The sequence below is a fragment of the Gossypium hirsutum genome, chromosome A08 (assembly GCF_007990345.1).
Source record: "Gossypium hirsutum isolate 1008001.06 chromosome A08, Gossypium_hirsutum_v2.1, whole genome shotgun sequence".
Taxonomy (NCBI): Eukaryota; Viridiplantae; Streptophyta; class Magnoliopsida; order Malvales; family Malvaceae; genus Gossypium; species Gossypium hirsutum.
Window position 1 is genome coordinate 79,599,591 of NC_053431.1, and position 19,102 is coordinate 79,618,692.

Consider the following 19,102-nt stretch of genomic DNA (forward strand, 5'->3'; position numbering starts at 1 on the left):
TAATTCACCAAAAAATATATATTTATATTATTATAAATATAATTTATGCTTTAATTATGAAAAAAAGAGATAAAACTATTATAATATGTAGATATATAATCAATTATTTAGAATCTTGGTCCGTTTGTTTGACTGAAAATGATTTTTGAAAAATGATTTCTGGAAAATGACTTATTTTTTTGGAAAAATTAATATTTTTTGGTGTTTGGATGAATTTGTGTAAAATATTTTATGTTATTTGACAGATTTCTTGAAAATATTTAATAAAAGTTGTTTTAAATAAAACAAACACGCATTTGAGAATTTATTGTCTTTTCATTATTTAATTGAGCTTATTTTATATTTATTAAATTTGTATTTTACATTGTTTTTTCATATATTGCAATGATTTATTTATAAATTAATTACATCAAATTAAATATATAATAGTACTCAATTATTAAGCTAGAATATTAATAGTCATAAACTGAAAACAACCAAAGCGAATAGATGATTCCTAATTGTGTTATAAAAAAAAACAAAGATTGAATTATAATAAATTAGCTTCCAAATCATAATTAGTACTACAAATTAATAATATTATCCAAATGCATAATTAGTAGTACACCACATGATGACTATAATATTGTCAGTAAATCTTGGTTACCATCATCCAATTCTATGTCAGTAAATGTTCTGGCAAAACTCCTATTGCCATATCTTTGCCAACAACCGAAGTCATTTAATCATGACTGTAGCTGGCCCAATTTGCCCGGCCCACTATAAACCAAAAAATAATAATAATAATAAACCAAAATAAAAAAAGAATAAAAGGCCCAAATTTAATCAGAGTCCAAAGTCCATTTACAAATGATTTAACCCAAAAATAATATCCCAATGAACATATACCCAAAACCCCTAATTTAATTCCTAACCCAATTACATAAAATGGGCCAAAAATTACACCCAAAATCCCTAAACCTAGCCCAATTAATAAATGACCCAATAGCTTGAAAGCACCAGAAACCCTAGAGATTTTTGGAATATGCTAAAGCAGCAGTAGATCGGGCTACCACGAATGGTTCCCACGCACGGCCTCCATGGCCTCTTCCTCTGTACAGTAGTCCCACGCTTCTATAGAACCTGCGAGAACAAAAATGATAACAGAAAAATAAAGCTAGCAAATGACAGCAAAAAAATAGGATTTTTATTTTTTCCTTTTATTTATTCTGTAAATCCGACTATAAAAAGCCATCGATTGTACTTTTAAAGCTTACGCATACTGAATACAAAAAAAGAAAAGAGCATTTCGAAAGCAAATTAGAAAAGGTGATTTTTCAGCTTTTCCTTTGATTTGGTTTTCATTTTTCTTTCTTCATGATTTTTATTTACTGTATAATAAAAAAGAAAAAAAACCTATCTACGTTATTGACACCTTCGAATCCTCTCTTGTTTCGTCACAATCGAAACTAGGTGACGATCTTGAGGCTTGTGAGCCAAACTCGCGGACTTGTGGTTGAATGAGGCCTTTGATTGGCCATTGTATGATGCCATCCGTCGAGAAGAGAGGCATAAGGGCAGCTGAATAAGTGACTGTTGGTCGGCTGAATGTTTGAGAGAGTAACTTAGGTTTTTTTTTTTTTTTGTAAATGACTAAAGGCTTTATTTTAGGGTTTGTTTTTTGTGGTTATAAGAGCATTAGACGTCACCGTTTTAGGCCAACATCAATGGCCTCAAAACGGCACTTTAAAAAACTACAACCCGATGACCCGACCCACGCACGGTCAAGATCAGCATGTTTGGTCTTGGAGGGATATTTGTGCCATAAGTCCTTCCCTTTTTCCCTGTAGTTCAATTGAGCTTTATTTTTTTTTTCTTGTTTTTTAATTTATCTCTGTAATTTGCGCGTGGATTCAGTTTGATCCTCACCTAAGTGCTGCGTTTTGGGATCTGGAATATTTCCAACTTTGGTCCCTGTGCATTTGCACGCGTTGCGCATTGGTCCCTACTTTAATTTTAGTAGTTTATTTTATTCATAAATTATCCCTTTTATTTTAAATTTATTTTAATTAAGTTTTCTATTCATATAATTCGTTATTTTTTTAAAAGAATTCACTTAATTTTTTTTATATGTGTTGAGATTACTTTAATAATTTTACTTTGTTTTAAAAAATCATTATTTTGAAGTTTTATATTATATTGTTTTAACATCTAGTATAACATTTCATTTAAATATTTTTATATATATTTGTACATATATTATTTTAATTGAGTTTTCTATTTGTAATACTTGTTATTTTAAAGTTTCTAATATTTTATATATGTGTTGAGCTATTTTAATAAACTTTACTTTGTTTTTGTAAAATCATCATTTTGAAGTTCTTTTTATATCATATTATTTTAACATTTTATATAACATTTCATTTAAATGTTTTTGGATATATTGGTACATATATTTGATCCTAGATACATATCTAATTCCATGTTATTTTTACATATAATTACTTCTAAACTTTATTTATGTATATATATATTTTAAAATCTATTATGTATATAGTTTATTTCCTAAGATTATATTTTATTATATAGTTTACTATCTTTTCAAATTTTATATATTATTTAAATTTTCCTTTATTGTGTGTATATTGTCAATTTTAAATAAATATTTTTTTTAACATTTTGCATATTATTTGATTTAAATATCTTCACTCTATAATATCTATTTTAATAATTATATATATCCCTAGTTTTTTATGCAAACTATTTCAAATTCATCAATTCATATTACATATTATGTGTTCATCAATTTATCATTATTTTAAAATTGTCTTATATCACATTGATTTCTAATTTCTATTTTGTTTTATACATTTTGCATTGATTGTTTTATATTATGCCATATATATTATTATTGCATTTGTTTTTTTTGTATTGTTATATCAATTGTTCTCCATCCATGCTTGAAAATTTAGTTACATTTTTTCTTAGATTAGTTATATTTAATTGTTTGTTTTGTTAATTAGTTAAATAAAGTTATATTATCTTCATTCACCAAGTATTGTACTTTATGTGTGCATATTATCCCCTGGTTATTATTCCTCTTTTTGTACAAACATTGCTTTGTAATGTCCAACTTTTTAAAATTAATTATTCCATTTTATTTCAAGTCAAATAAATGTGTTTTGAGCTAGTTTACAATTGATTATTTAAAAATTCTAAAATAAGGCAATGTTCAATGTTTGGAAATTCGGAGAATCGTGCCCTACCGTACTTGGTTTCGATTTTTTGTCGGACTAAATAATTGGGCATCCTTTTGTAATTTTCAACGTATGAGCTTTTGGGAAGTCAAAAATTAATCGTGTTTTCAAAGGTATAAAGGATCCTGTCTTATCATGCTGGATGTGATGCTGTATTCCTTTGAAACGAGAGAATTTTGACGACCAACTTGAATCACTCAGATGTTTTAAAAGGAACTATATTTCAAAATCTTTTTAAATCTTAGACATAAGGACAATACTTAATCAATTTGGTACCAATTTTGGGCGTAGTGAGGGTGCTAACCTTCCTCATACGTAACCGGCTCTCAAACCCGTTTTTCTTTAAAATTTACGTAGGCCAAAATTGATTTAAATAGAATAAAATGTTTTATTAGGTGATCCAATCACACCTAAACAAAAATATTGGTGGCGACTCCATACTTTGTTTTAAAAGTCGAGCCCCGTTTTTCCCCCAAAAAATGGTTGCGACAATGATGATCAATGCTTTTGCTAAAAAATGGTTCATACTTCTTGTGTGTGTAACACCCTATACCCGTATCCTACGCCGGGTCAGAATACAAGACATTACCTAATTTAAACTCGTGCTTACGATCAATTTCGAGTCTCCAAGACTTGGACAAATTTAAAAACTTTCTCAATCTTATCTATGCGTCCTTAATATGGGCCTACGAGACCCAAAATACATATCGAAAATCATTCGAAAACAACTCGAAAATCAACATGTCCTTAATATGGGCCTACGAAATCATTCGAAAACAATTCGGGTTCTTTAATCAACTGTAGAAAAATGACACTTGACACAGGGTCACAAGCCTGTGTGGAAGGGGCAACACGCCCGTGTGACAAATTTGACATGGTCATACTATTGGCCCGTGTGGCTCACGCGACCTAGGCAACATCGGGACACGTCCGTATCTGACACCCGCGTAGAATTAAATTTAAATGCACACCTACAGGGGTTTTTACACGGCCTGGCACACGCCAATGTCCCTGGCCCGTGTCCATCACACGGCCATGACACACCCATGTCCTAGCTCGTGTGCAAAAACCTGGACATTTTGTTTCTAACGTCAGCATTTCTTAAGGGTCACACGACCAAGGCACACGCCCGTGTGCTAGGCCGTACCTTTCACACGGTTGAGACACACGGTCGTGTCTCTGCCTGTGTGTTTACTATCATGCATACTGGCTTGTAAAATTTACGTACAGGGGACACACGGCCGGACCATACGCCCATAGAGCAAGCCATGTGTCACATACGGTCTATACATACCCCCATGTGGACAATATAAGGCTATTTACCAAACCTAATTGCCACCCTTATATACACAACCTACACATAAGCAACCAAAATCAATACAAGGCTATCTCATGCATCCAAATCAGCCACAATAAATAACATTCCATTAGTGCATTTTACTCATCCATGAAAATAACATCTTTGCCTATAAATCAAAATGAATAATAGCCATCATTCAAGACTTAATATAAAATGAAGGGTTTCCAATCCAAGCTAATACATTTGACCAACTCTCAATGACACAAAACAATACTAAAAAATATAAATCAAACTATACCGAAAGCTTCGATTAATAGTGTGATCGATATCTCTAACTTCTATTGATCCTTGAGCTAAATAGGCGATACTATAAAAAAATGAAAAAGGAGAGGGAGTAAGCATAAAGCTTAGTAAGTTGCACATAAATAAATATACAACATAACTTTACCATTCATGAACAAGTATTATAATACACAAGTGGCCTAAGCACAACTTACTCATCAATGTTCAATACTCTCATATAGCATATATCGAGCTCACAGTTCATACATAGCACATAGGTACCTGTACCACTCACAACACGGTTATACTGTTCTCGTTAACTTGAAATTATACCTTCACTGTTGAACCACTTGGAACTTTATCGGTTACTCATTTAGCCTCAAACATGGGGTCAGGTGCTGATGCCATGTCCCAAACATGGTCTTACACAAGCTCTAGTATATCTGTGCCAATGCCATGTCCCAGACATGGTCTTACACTGGTACATCTCGTAGCCGATGCATGTCCCAGACATGTCTTACACTGGCTTACGTCTCGAGGCCGATGCATGTCCTAGACATGTCTTACACTAGAGCTAGTCTCAATGCCAGTGACATGTCCCAGACATGGTCTTACACTGGCTCTCATAATGTGGCCGATACATGTCCCAGGCATGTCTTACACTAGCTCACACAAGTGACCCAAATGTCATAGCATGAATTTCTGATTTATTTCCTGAGGTTCATTCGGGAATTCTACTATCTCCATTCTCATCACATTATCTCATTTCCACAATCAAGCAATTAATGCTATAATAATTTCAATACAATTCAATCACATATATTATCAATGTAGTTGTATTATTTACATACAACTTACCTTGGATTACAAAATGTAGCGACTAGTCGATTTAGTCAATTTGCTTGGCTTTCTCCCGGTCTAGATTTGGATTCGGTATTTCTTGATCTAAAATAAAAAAATGCACTTATTTAGTCACCTTATCAATCTAGGCACTCTACAATACATAATTGGGAAAAATAACCAATTTGCCCCTAGACTTTTGCAAAATGACCATTTTACCCCTAAGCCCGAAAATCGATTTTTATCGAATTTCTTCACACTTTAAGCCTAGCCAAACCTTTATACTCTTAAAGCAACTCCAAAATCCCACTATTTCACACACTTATAATCTATTTTACAACTTGTGCAAAATAGTCCTTTTAGGTGTTTTCATACTAACACATTTCACAAAAGTTGGTTATAAGACACCCAAAACTCATTTTCTTCCATAAAAACTCAGAAAACATTACAAATCCTTTCATGTCAAAACGGTAAACTCTTAATAATTTTGTAAAATAATATCCTCATTTGAAAGCTCATGCTTCAAGGGTTTCAAAAGTACAAAAATATTCAAGAAAAGCCATAAAAATCACTTACTTGTGAAGGCTTAAAGTTTCTAAAATTTCAAGCTCTTAAAACTCCATTTTTTGCTAGAAATTTCGGTTAAGAAGAAATAATGAAAGAAAAAAAGATGATAGCTAGGCTTAGGGTATTATTATATCATACATTATGTCTTCAACTTACCTAATGTTGACTTTTCAACATTTTTACCTTCCATGGCCAGGCAAGCTATCATAATAGGGTCTAATTTCCCTTGAAAGACCTCTAATTTTTATTTTATATCTATTTGACACTTTTAGCTATCAAAATAGGACTTTTGAAATTTATGCAATTTAGTCATTTCTCACAGTTGGGCTCACAAACGTCGAAATTACTTCACCAAATTTTTCGTGTACTAATATAAACATGAAAAGACTCCAAAATAATAATAAAATAATTTATTTGATTCCCAATTTATGGTCCTGAGACCACTATTCCGACTAGGCCTTAAATCGGGTTGTTACATTTCTCTCCCCTTAGGGATTTTCGTCCTCGAAAATCTTACCGGCAAATAAGTTCGGGTACTGATCTCTCATAGTTTCCTCAGGTTCCCATGTGCCTTCCTCGACTTCGTGTCTATGCCACAAAACTTTCACGAGTGCAATACTCTTATTTCTTAACTGTTTGGCTTCCCGAGCCAATATCTTGATCGACTCTTCGCCATAAGTCATGTTTGGAAGAATCTCAACCTTTGTTGGCGTAATCACATGCGAAGGGTCTGATCTATACTGGCGTAGTACGGATACATGAAATACGTTGTAAATCTTTTCCAACTCTGGTGGCCAAGTTAATCGATAGGCAACTGGTCCTATTCTCTCGATAATCTCATAAGTCCTATGAAACAAGGACTTAACTTGCCTCTTCTACAAAATCTGAGGATTTTCCTCCACGGGGATACTTTCAAAAACACTCGATCACCCACTTGAAATTCGATCTCTTTATGCTTTAAATCCACATAGGATTTCTGCCTATCCGAAGCAGCCTTCAAACAGTCACGAATCAATTTAACTTTCTTTTCAGTCTCTTTAACTAATTTGACGTGAATCTGACCCTCTCTGAGTTTGGTCCAAAATAAGGGCATTCGACACTTTCGCCCATACAAAACCTCATAATGCGCCATCTTCAAACTTGACTGATAAACTGTTGTTGTAGGCAAATTCAACTAATAGCAAGTACTTTTCCCAACTGCCTTGAAACTCAAGAATACAACACCGCAACATATCTTCTAAAATCTGAATTACTCTTTCAGACTGGCCGTCGATTTGCCGATGAAATGCCGTGTTAAAACTCAACTTTGTTCCCAATGCCTCTTGTAACTTTTTCCAAAACCTTGAGGTAAATCACGGGTCCCTATCTGAAACAATCGAAAAAGGCACTCCATGTAGCCTCACAATCTCGGAAACGTATAATTCAGCCAATCTCTCAAGGGAGTAGCCGGTACGCACAGTACAAAATGTGCCGACTTTGTTAGCCTATCCACAACCACCCAAATAGCATTCTTTTCTTCGGGGTTACCAAGAAACCCGTCACAAAGTCCATAGTAATCCTATCCCACTTCCACTCGGGGACCATGATAGGCTGAAGTAGACCCGAAGGTACTTGATGTTCAGCCTTCACTTGTTGACACACAAGAAATTTGGAAACAAACTCTGAAATATCTCTTTTCATCCCCGACCACCAATACATTTTCTTTAGGTCGTTAAACATTTTCACACTACCTGGGTGGATGGAAAAACACCAGCTATGTGCCTCATGTAGAATCTTCTGTATAAGCTCATTTTCCTTAGGTACACAAACTCTATCTTTGAACATTATACACCCATCGGTATTAATATGAAATTCGAATTCATTATTCGTCTCGCATTGTACCATCTTAGCTTGTAATTCTTTATCACATTTCTAAGCTTCACAGATCTCTTGTAAGAATGTCAGCCTAACTCTTATCTCTGCTAGTACTGAACCATCATTAGACACGGTCAAGTGAGTATTCATGGCCTTCATGGCAAACAATGACTTTCTACTCAAAGCATCGGCGACTACATTCGCCTTTCCGGGTGATAGTCAATTATCAGCTCATAATCTTTTATAAGCTCTAGCCACCTTCATTGCCGTAGATCCAATTCCTTCTGTATCATTAAATACTTGAGACTTTTGTGGTCAGTAAATACCCAGCATTTCTCTCCATACAAATGGTGTAACATCTTGATTTTGGGCTTAGTTGGAACAGTGGTTTCGGGACCACAAATTCGACGAGGAAAATTTTGTTTTTATTATATTTTTATGGTCTACGATTTCATGAAATGATTTCGTGAAAATTTCGTTCGAAAATTTCGATGTTTGGGCACTCAATTTAGTAAAAAGAACTAAATTGTAAAAAATGCAAAAGTTGAGTTCTACATGTTAGAGGTATCAAATTGTTATGAAATTTTAAATGGGAGGTCCTTAAATGATAATTAAACCATTTTATAACTTTTTGGACAAAAATGGCCTTGATTGGGTAGAATTTGAAAGAATAGTAAAAAGGGCATTTTGGTTATTTAGGGGTAAAATGAATTAAAAGACAAATTTTAAACTCCAAATGTGTCCCTTTCTTCTTGCTACAGCAGAATGTACCAAGAGAAGCCATGGTTAGGGTTTGGCCAAGCTTCCAAGCTTAATAGTAAGTGATTCTGAGCTCCGTTTTTAATGTTCTATGTATTTTTGAAATCCCGGTAACATAATCTGCTCATTTCTACCATTATTTTGAGTTAGGATTTATGTTTAAAAATTTACCCATGAATGATATGCATGTATTTTGATGTTTAAGATAGAATATGTAGCTTGCAATTGTGTTAAAAAACTTTTGCTAAGCAATTTTACATGAAAACGAGTAAAATGGTATAATTGGTAAAAATACCTAATGTTCATAAGTACATGTTAGAGTGAGAATTTGATGTTGCCATTGAAGGGAAAAATGATCAGCATGTTATAAAACATAAGAAAATAGGAAGAAGTTTAATTTCCGAACCTTAGGGAAAAAGTGCAAATATGCAAAAGTTTAGGGGTCAAAATGAAAATTTGTAAAAATATAATTTTTAGACCCATATGAATAGTGTGACTAATTAGTAGGCTAAATGTGATATTATAGATCAAGGAAATCGAGATTTGGGCTTAAATCAGGAAAATACAAGGTTATAGGCTAGAATGGTAAATTGCCATTTCTAGATCCAAGTAAGTTTGTACGTAAATAATTTATCGATTCTTTTTATTTTATTATATTTTGTTATTATATGAAATGTGGCTTCCTATAGAATGATTATTTGTTGTAAATTGCAAATTGAAAAAGGACTATGAATAAATGGTAACATGTTGGAAAGTGAGGAATTTCCCGGTTGAGCCTTCGGAATAGAAACGATACGAATGATCTATTGTGAGGTCATGTGTGTAGTACTAAGTGCAGGCTACTACGTGTACCGGATAATTGGTCACATGTGTAGTACTAAGTGCAGGCTACTATGCGTACCCGATAACTTCGATCACGTGTGTAATACTAAGTGCAGACTACTACGTGTATCAAATGGTTAGGTCACGTGTGTAGTACTAAGTGCAGGCTACTATGCGTGCCAGATAGCTTTGGCTACAAGTGTGAAAATATGTGCAGGTAACTGAGTATCAGTTATTATTCCGAAGAGTTCAACGGGAAAATCGATTAAGTAAAAATACATGTGAACATGATTATATGATGAATAAAAGCAGGTATATGTTTAAGAAAATTTTGAGCAATATGCTCGATATTTGAGTGAACTTCGATAAGACAAAATGGATTAAGTGAAATTTTGTAAGAGTGAATTTTAGTAGTAAAATAGTGTTAGACAGAAGCAGTTGTGTGATTTTGAAAATTCACCAAAAATTGTGTAAGTTGAATTAAATTTCAAATAAATTATGGAATTAAAGCTTAATGAGTCTATTTTCATATAAAATAAATAGGGGGAGAAAAATAGTTTTATATTATGTGATATTCTAATTTTTGTGAGATAGTTTTAGAATGAATTCGAGATCCCCTATTCTGACTTGGAAAAATTGTTAAAAATTGTAGAAAAATAATTATGGGTTAAAATTTATATTTTTGGAATATTTGATTAGTCTAATTTTAATAGAAACAAACAAGAATATTATCTGAGTCTCGTAATATTAGATAAATAAATTTTAGCGAAGAAAGGTCAAAGCTGTCAAACAGTGAAACAAGGGAGACTTTGAATAATAAACTGTACTTATTGGCTGGACCAAGAATTATGAAAATTTTATAGTGGAAATATATATGAGTCTAGTTTCTGGGAAAATTTACGGATCTTAATTTTAGGTTCTGTAACTCTAGATATAAATGATTTAGTGACTGTGACTAAAGAAAGCAGCTTAACCAGAACATGTGTAAATGTACAATTGGGTTAGTTTTACTATGGAAAGCATGTTAGTAAATTGCTTATTATTATTTCATGCGAGCTTACTAAGCGTAAAGCTTACCCCCTCCTTTCCATTTCTTTTAGTGTTGTCAGGTTAGCTCAGAGTTGGAGATCGTCGGAGGCAGCATCACACTATCAAGCCAACACCTTGACAGAATAAACACATATGCTAGAATTATCAAGTGAGTGGCATGTATAGGGACCTAGTTTTATAACATGTGTTATTATAATTTGGCCAAATATATTGGTCTTTAGTGAGCTAATGATTCTGACTTATAAATCTAGCTATTTATATTATGTTTGATATTGGTGATGTGTATATGCTTGTTTGCCATGCATGGTTGGTAATATGTTATGCATTGTTGTGAATGTTTAAGTCCGTTAATGCTTCGAACCCTGTCTCGACGTTGGATACGGGTGAAGGGTGTTACAAATGGTGTCTCCAAATTTTTAATACGAACACGATGGCGGTCAACTCTAGATCGTGCGTTGGGTAGTATTTCTCATGATGCTTTAGTTGTCTCGAAGCGTAAGTTATAACCTTACCTTCCTACATAAGCACACACCCCAAACCATTCAATGAGGCGTCGCTATAAATCACAAAATCCTTGCCCGACTCTGGTCGTACTAACATAGGAGCTGTGGTCAATAAAGCCTTTAATTGCTCGAAACTCTATTGGCACTTTTCTGTCCATTCGAACTTGACATCTTTTTGCAGTAATATTGTCATCGGGGTAGCTATCATAGAGAATCCGTTTACAAACCACCTACAGTATTTGGCCAAACCCAAAAAGCTTTGGACTTCTGTCACATTCTTCAGTGGTTTCCATTCAACAATAGCCGAGATTTTGCTTGGGTCAACTCTAATCCCGTCACCCGACATAATGTGTCCTAAAAATCCAACCTCCTTAAGCCAGAAATCACTTTTACTGAACTTGGCGTACAATTGCTTATCTCTCAGGGTCTGTAATACAGTCCTCAAATGCTTCGCGTGCTCACTCTCATCACGCGAGTAAATCAGTATGTCGTCAAAAAAGACCACCACAAACTCATCCAAATACGGTCAAAAAATACGGTTCATCTGATCCAAAAACACCGCCAGGGCATTAGTCAAACCAAAGGGCATGAGGAATTCATAATGCTCGTATCTTGTCCGAAATGCAGTCTTCGATATATCTTGTTCTTTCACCCTTAACTGGTCGTATCCCGACCTCAGGTCAATTTTTGAAGATACAGTGGCTCCCTTTAATTGATCAAACAGGTTATCGATCCTTGGAAAAGGATATTTGTTCTTCACTGTTACCTTATTGTGCTGTCTATAGTCGATGCATAACCTCATCGACCCATTATTCTTTTTCACAAAAAGCACCGGAGTACCCTACGGGTAAAAGCTCGGTCTTGTAAAGCCCTTGTTGATTAACTCTTGCAATTGAAATTTCAACTCCTTTAACTTTGTAGGAGCCATCCTATACGGAGCAATCGAGATGGGTGCCATGCCCGGTATCAACTCGATTCCAAACTCTACTTCCCTCATTGGAGGTAGTTCGGGTAACTCTTCTGGAAACACATCTATAAACTCACAAACCACTGGTACCGATTCTATCTTCAACTCAGACACTTGAGTATTCAGCACAAAAGCGAGATAAGCCTCATATCCTTTTCTCAAATATTTCTCAACAGTCAAAGACGATACTATTACAGGCAAATTATCCGATTCATCTGGTCCAACCCGAAGAACATTTCTGTCTTCATATTTCAACTCAATAACTTTTCTCCCACAATCCACTACAACACTATGAAAAGTCAACCAATCCATCCCAATGATTACATCAAATTCATTAAATGGCAATAACATCAAGTTAGCCGGAAAACAATGACCTCTAATTGTCAAAGGACAGTTTCTACACACTTGGTTTACTAGTACATGTCTACCTAAAGGGTTGGGTACTTCTACCACAAACTTAGTGGACTCTACTATCATGCTCATACGAGATACTAATTCCATACAAATATAAGAGTGGGTAGACCTTGGGTTAATTAACGCAACAACAGATGTTTCATGAATAGAAAAGGTACCCATGATTACGTCAGGAGACTCTGCCTCTTCACGGGCACGAATAGCGTAAGTCCTTGCAGGCGCTCTGCCCTTGGACCTCACTGCAGCATCTCTTGGCGCACCTCTGCTAGCAGTCCAACTTTCGGGGTTTTTCTGTGGTCTACCACTCAAATGACTATTACTTACATTCGCTTCTTACTTTTTCTCTCTTTCTTCCATTTTAGGATAGTCTCGGATGAAATGCTCTAATGATCCAAACTTAAAACAACCCCTTTCATTCCCCCGTCAATCGCCAAAGTGACGCCTACCACATTGTGAACATTCTGGCTTAGTTGGCCGAACACTACCGACGCTCGCGATAGAAGTGGTCTGGGCTTTAGAAGTTGTGTTCTGTCGGGTCTTGTTTCTATTCGAAAACCCCACAGAAGCATTCGATTGAGTAGTGAAGTCCTTTGATCTCTTGGATGAAGATTGATGTAACTTCCCCATCTGTCTCTTTTTTGAATCTTGCGACTTAAAAACCACTTTCCTCCTTTCTTTTACCAGCTCCTCTGCCTTGCATGCCCTTTCAACGAGCACTAGAAATTTTCTTAGTTCTAGGATACTAACAGATACTTGGATATCTTCATTAAGATCATTCTCGAACCTCTTACACATAGTGGCTTCTAAAGACACATATTTCCGCGCATACTTACTGAGCCTCACAAATTCATATTCATATTCTGTCACTGACATTCGGCCTTGCTTTAGCTCTAGAAATTCCTTCCTCTTTTGATCTATGAACCTTTGACTAATATACTTTTCTGGAACTCTTCCTGGAAAAATTCCCAAGTTACTCTCTCTCTCGATACCACAGATACAAGAGTGTTCCACCACTGGTAGGCTGAATATCTCAAAAGCGATACTACACAATTCATGCACTCCTCAGGCGTGCACGATAGTTCATCAAATACCCTGATGGTATTTTCTAGCCAAAACTCTATTTTTTTTGGGTCGTCATCTATGTTAGCCCGGAATTTCTCAGCCCCTTGCTTCTTAATCTTGTTTACCGGAGTCTTCTCTCTCCTAATCAAGTCCGCGCCTTGCGGAGCTACCTAGCATATTGAGGAATCAGAGGAGGTGGGGAAGGTGGAATGTTCGGATTTGCACGAACGAACTCCGTGTACCAAGCGTCCATTATTCTGAGATAGGCTTCTCTAGCCCCTCCGTCTTGGCCCATAGTCACGGGCTCACTCTCAACTAGCGCGGTCCCTTTAGCGGGAGCCGACACGTTACTCTCTACATCATCCATCGTGGCTCTATTAGGATCCATTTACTATATATAAAATACAGTTTATAATCGTCAAAAGTCGTCACACTATCAATATACAGTTATGGCATGTATAGCTAGACACATACTCTCACTAGTTTAGTCCTAGAACTGACTAAACATAGCTCTGATACCACTAAATGTAACACTCTATACCCGTATCCTATGCCGGGACGGAGTACAGGGCGTTACCTAACTTAAACTCGTGCTTACGACCAATTTCGAGTCTCCAAGACTTGGAAAAATTTAAAACTTTTTCAATCTTATCAACACATCCTTAAGATGGGCCTACGAGACCCAAAATACATATCAGTAATCATTCGAAAACAACTCAGGATCTTTAGTCAACTGCAGAAAAATGACACTTGACACAGGGGTACATGCCCGTATGGAAGGGGCAACACGCTCGTGTGACCAATTTGATATGGTCGTGCTGTTGGCCTGTGTGTCTCACATGACCTAGGCAATATCGGGACACGCCTGTGTTCGACACCCGTGTGGAATTAATTTTAAATGCATACCTACAGGGGTTTTCACATTGCCTAGCACACGTCCGTGTCCCAGGCTCATGTCCTTCACACGGCCGTGACACGTCCGTGTCCTAGCCTGTGTGCAAAAACCCAGACATTATGTTTCTGACGTCATCATTTCTTAAGGGTCACACGGCCAAGGCACACGCCCGTGTGCTAGGTCGTGCCCTTCACACGGTTGAGGCACATAGCCGTGTCTTTGCCTGTGTGTTTACTATCATGCATACTGACTTGTAAAATTTACGTACAGGGGACACACGGCAGGACCACATGCCCTTAGGGCAAGCCGTGTGTCATACACGGTCTAGACACATACCCGTATGGACAATATAAGGCTATTTACCAAGCCTCACTGCCACCCTTATATACACAACCTACACATAAGCAACCAAAACCAATATAAGGCTATCTCATGCATCCAAATCAGCCACAATAAACAAAATTCCATTAGTGTATTTTACTCACCATGAAAATAACATCTTTGCCTATAAATTAAAATGGATAATAGCCATCATTCAAGGCTTAATACAAAATGAAGGGTTTCCAATCCAAGCTAATACATTTGACCAACTCTCAATGACACAAAACATAAGTCTAGTTCCCTATACATGTCATACTCAAAAATATAAATCAAACTATACCGAAAGCTTTAATTGATAGTGTGATCGATATCTCTGACTTCCGTTGATCCTTGAGCTAGATAGGCGACATTATAAAAAAATGAAAAAGGAGAGGGAGTAAGCATAAAGCTTAGTAAGTTGCACATAAATAAATATACAACATAACTTTACCATTCATCAACAAGTATCATAATACACAAGTGGCCTAAGCACAACTTACTCATCAATATTTAATACTCTCATATAGTATATATCGAGCTCACAGTTCATACATAACACATAGGTACCTGTACCACTCACAACACGGTTATACTGTCCTCGTTAACTTGAAATCATACCTTCACTGTTGAACCACTTGGAACTTTATTGGTTACTCATTTAGCCTCAAACATGGGGTCAGGTGCTGATGCCATGTCCCAGACATGGCCTTACACAAGCTCTAGTATATCTGTGTCGATGCCATGTCCCAGGCATGGTCTTACACTGGCACATCTCGTAGCCGATGCATGTCCCAAACATGTCTTATACTGGCTTATGTCTCGAGGTCGATGCATGTCCCAGACATGTCTTACACTAGCGCTCGTCTCAATGCTGGTGCCATGTCCCAGACATGGTCTTACACTGGCTCTCATAATATGGTCGATGCATTTCCCAGAAATGTCTTACACTATCTCACACAAGTGACCTAAATGTCATAGCATGAATTTCCAATTTATTTCCTGAGGTTCATTTGAGAAATCTACTATCTCTATTCTCATCACATTATCTCATTTCCACAATCAAGAAATTCATGCTATAATAATTTTAATACAATTCAATCACATATATTATCAATGTAGTTGTATTATTTACATACAACTTACCTCGGATTACAAAATGTGGCGATTAGCCAATTTGCTTGGCTTTCTCCGGTCTATATTTGGATTCGGTATTTCTTGATCTAAAATAAAAAAAATACACTTATTTAGTCACCTTATCAATCTAGGCACTCTACAATACATGATTGGGAAAAATGTCCAATTTGCCCCTAAATTTTTACAAAATGACCATTTTACCCCTAAGTCAAAAAATCGATTTTTATCGAATTTCTTCACATTTTAAGCCTAGATGAACCCTTTCTAATCTTAAAGAAACTCCAAATTCCCACTATTTCACACACTTATCATCTATTTTACAACTTATGCAAAATAGTCCTTTTAGGTGCTTTCATGCTAACACATTTCACAAACGTTTGTTATAAGACACCCAAAACTTATTTTCTTCCATAAAAACTCAGAAAAAATACAAATCCTTTCATGGAAAAACCCTAAACTCTTAATCATTTTTGCAAAATAATACCCTCATTTGAAAGCTCATGCTTCAAGGGTCTCAAAAGTACAAAAATATTCAAGAAAAGCCATAAAAATCACTTACTTGTGAATGCTTAAAGTTACTGAAATTTCAAGCTCTTAAAACCCCATTATTTGCTAAAAATTTCAGTTAAGAAGAAAGAATGAAAGAAAAAAAAGATGATAGCTAGGCTTAGGGTATTATTATATCATACATTATGTCATAACTTACCTAATTCTGACTTTTCAACATTTTTACCCCCCATGGCCGGCCAAGCTATCATAATAGGGTCTAATTTCCCTTTAAAAACCTCTAATTTTTATTCTCTAACTATTTGACACTTTTAGCTATCAAAATAGGACTTTTGAAATTTATGCGATTTAGTCCTTTCTCGCAATTGGGCTCACAAATGTCAAAATTACTTCACCAAAATTTTCATGTACTAATATAAACATGCAATAACTCCAAAATAATAATAAAATAATTTATTCAATTCTAGTTTTGTGGTTCCGAGACCACTATTCCAACTAGGCCCTAAATCGGGCGGTTACAGTGTGCTTGTTGGATATTATACACAGTTAGAATAACAAGTAAAAAACAACAGAAATATATTTAACATATATATTACCATCAACTGCTACATCATATGTTGCTTTATCACATGTGATCATTTTATGTTATCATCCCATCTAAAACCACTTTCGACCTGAATTGTGCATATAATTTGTCACGTGTTTTTTTCCAGTCCTCATATGATTTTCCACATGCTTAGCATCACATTAAACTTGAAATATTTCAAAAATAGCTGCAACAACTTGATTAATAGAAATTTCTTTGAAAGCATTAGAAGACTTATTTCTTTTTTATGTCTCCTCTGCAAGAATTTTGACAAAAAATATGTTCCATCGATTTTGTCCACTTGAATTGTTTTATTGTCCCTTCTTTGTTGCCCTTACCCATTCTACATTAATAATTTACATTGTCAATAATTTTAATATCCAACAAGCTAATTTCAATATCAATATCCAACCAACATTAAAAAAATAACAATTTTAATACTAAAACATACATAACATAAAAAACGTTAACCCTAAGCTCTAAATCTACCTAATGTTTCTTGCCATATAATCAGTCAACATAGTTTGTGCAATTTCCTCTCTTAGTAGACCATTATCTAGTTTCTTCTTGCTCCGTAAGAGTTGATATTATCAAATCAGACTCATTCTCCTCGTATAATCTTTGATTAATTAAATCATTAAGATCAAATCCCATTATATGATTATGAATGATACAACAAGCCAACATTATATCTACTTGGTTTTGAAAATTCCAAAATGGTTCAACATTTAACAACAAAATTGTTTCTTCAAAATCCCTAAAACACGTTCAATATTGATTCGCAATGATGAATGATGAAGATTAAATAGTTCCCTTGCATTTTCTAGCCCCTGATCACTAATCTCTTAAATGATATTGGACACCACGATATGAAGTAATATATCCATTTCGAATGCCATATCCATCATTAGCAAGATAATATTTATCTACAATTTTACAAAACATAATTATTACCAATAAATTATTAGCTTGAACTGTTTAGTATTTAATATTAATTCTTAGCTTCCAGAATTCTTAATCCTTTTGGGCGTGTAAGTGCATCACTTAAAACACGAGAATCAAGTGCACTACCTTCCCAACCAGCTAGAACATAGGAAAATTTCAAATCAAATGTAATGTCAGCCATTACATTCTGTGTCTTTACGGTTACAAAATCTTCCTTGAATGCTAAGTGGAATGGATGCACGACCATGAGTTCCATCTAATGCTCCAATACAATATTTAAAATAAGGATAAAACCTTCGATTGTTTCTAATTTCACTAGGAGTTGACTCATTAGGTAATCTAATAACTAGTATATACAATTTCAAAATTGCTCTCAATACAACCCTAAAGTAACGATGAATTGTCTTAATTGATTTATAATATCTTGATCCAATCACTTGAAACATTACATTATGACTAATTATATGTAAAAATATAACTACTTGCTCCTTAATATTCATCGATTGAGTTAATTGTAACAATTTGTTCTTACTAAGAATGTCACAAAATTAGAAAAGCAATCGGTCTCATCCTTATCACATTAATACAATGTTGGTCATCTCTATATAAAATACTATAAATATAATTTTGTCTTTCATAATCTCGATTCACATGAGGGTGAGAAGTGATTTCCTTCCTAGTTTTTAATTTTTTTAATCCAAATAGCCCCAAAAGCTAAAACTGGAGCCACGACCCCAACAATTGCATTATGATTTTATTATGGTCCATCTACACAAAAAATTGCCACACAAATATTTGATCACTAAAACAATAATTTCAAGTTGTATTTAAGCTCAGGAAATAACAAAGCCAACATCAACAATAAACAATACAAATCAAACAGATTTTTGAGCTTTGCAACAAGTTAAAACTTCAGAAACGCAAAAGTGAGAAACTAAAAACAAACATTCAACTAAAAAGAATGATAACAAATCATTCAACTAAAAAAAAATCATAAAACAATAAAAGAATTAAGCAAC

The 19,102-nt window shown here is 34.8% G+C and overlaps 1 long non-coding RNA gene across 1 annotated transcript; it reads right to left on the bottom strand.

The window, feature by feature from the left end:
- Positions 1 to 796: 796 nt before the first annotated feature.
- On the bottom strand, positions 797 to 1,632 carry LOC107946905 (uncharacterized). Its single transcript, XR_001697026.2, has 2 exons — positions 1,415 to 1,632; positions 797 to 1,122 (listed from the first exon to the last, which is right to left on the bottom strand). It is a non-coding gene; the product is annotated as an uncharacterized lncRNA (long non-coding RNA).
- Between the last annotated feature and the right edge of the window lie 17,470 nt (positions 1,633 to 19,102).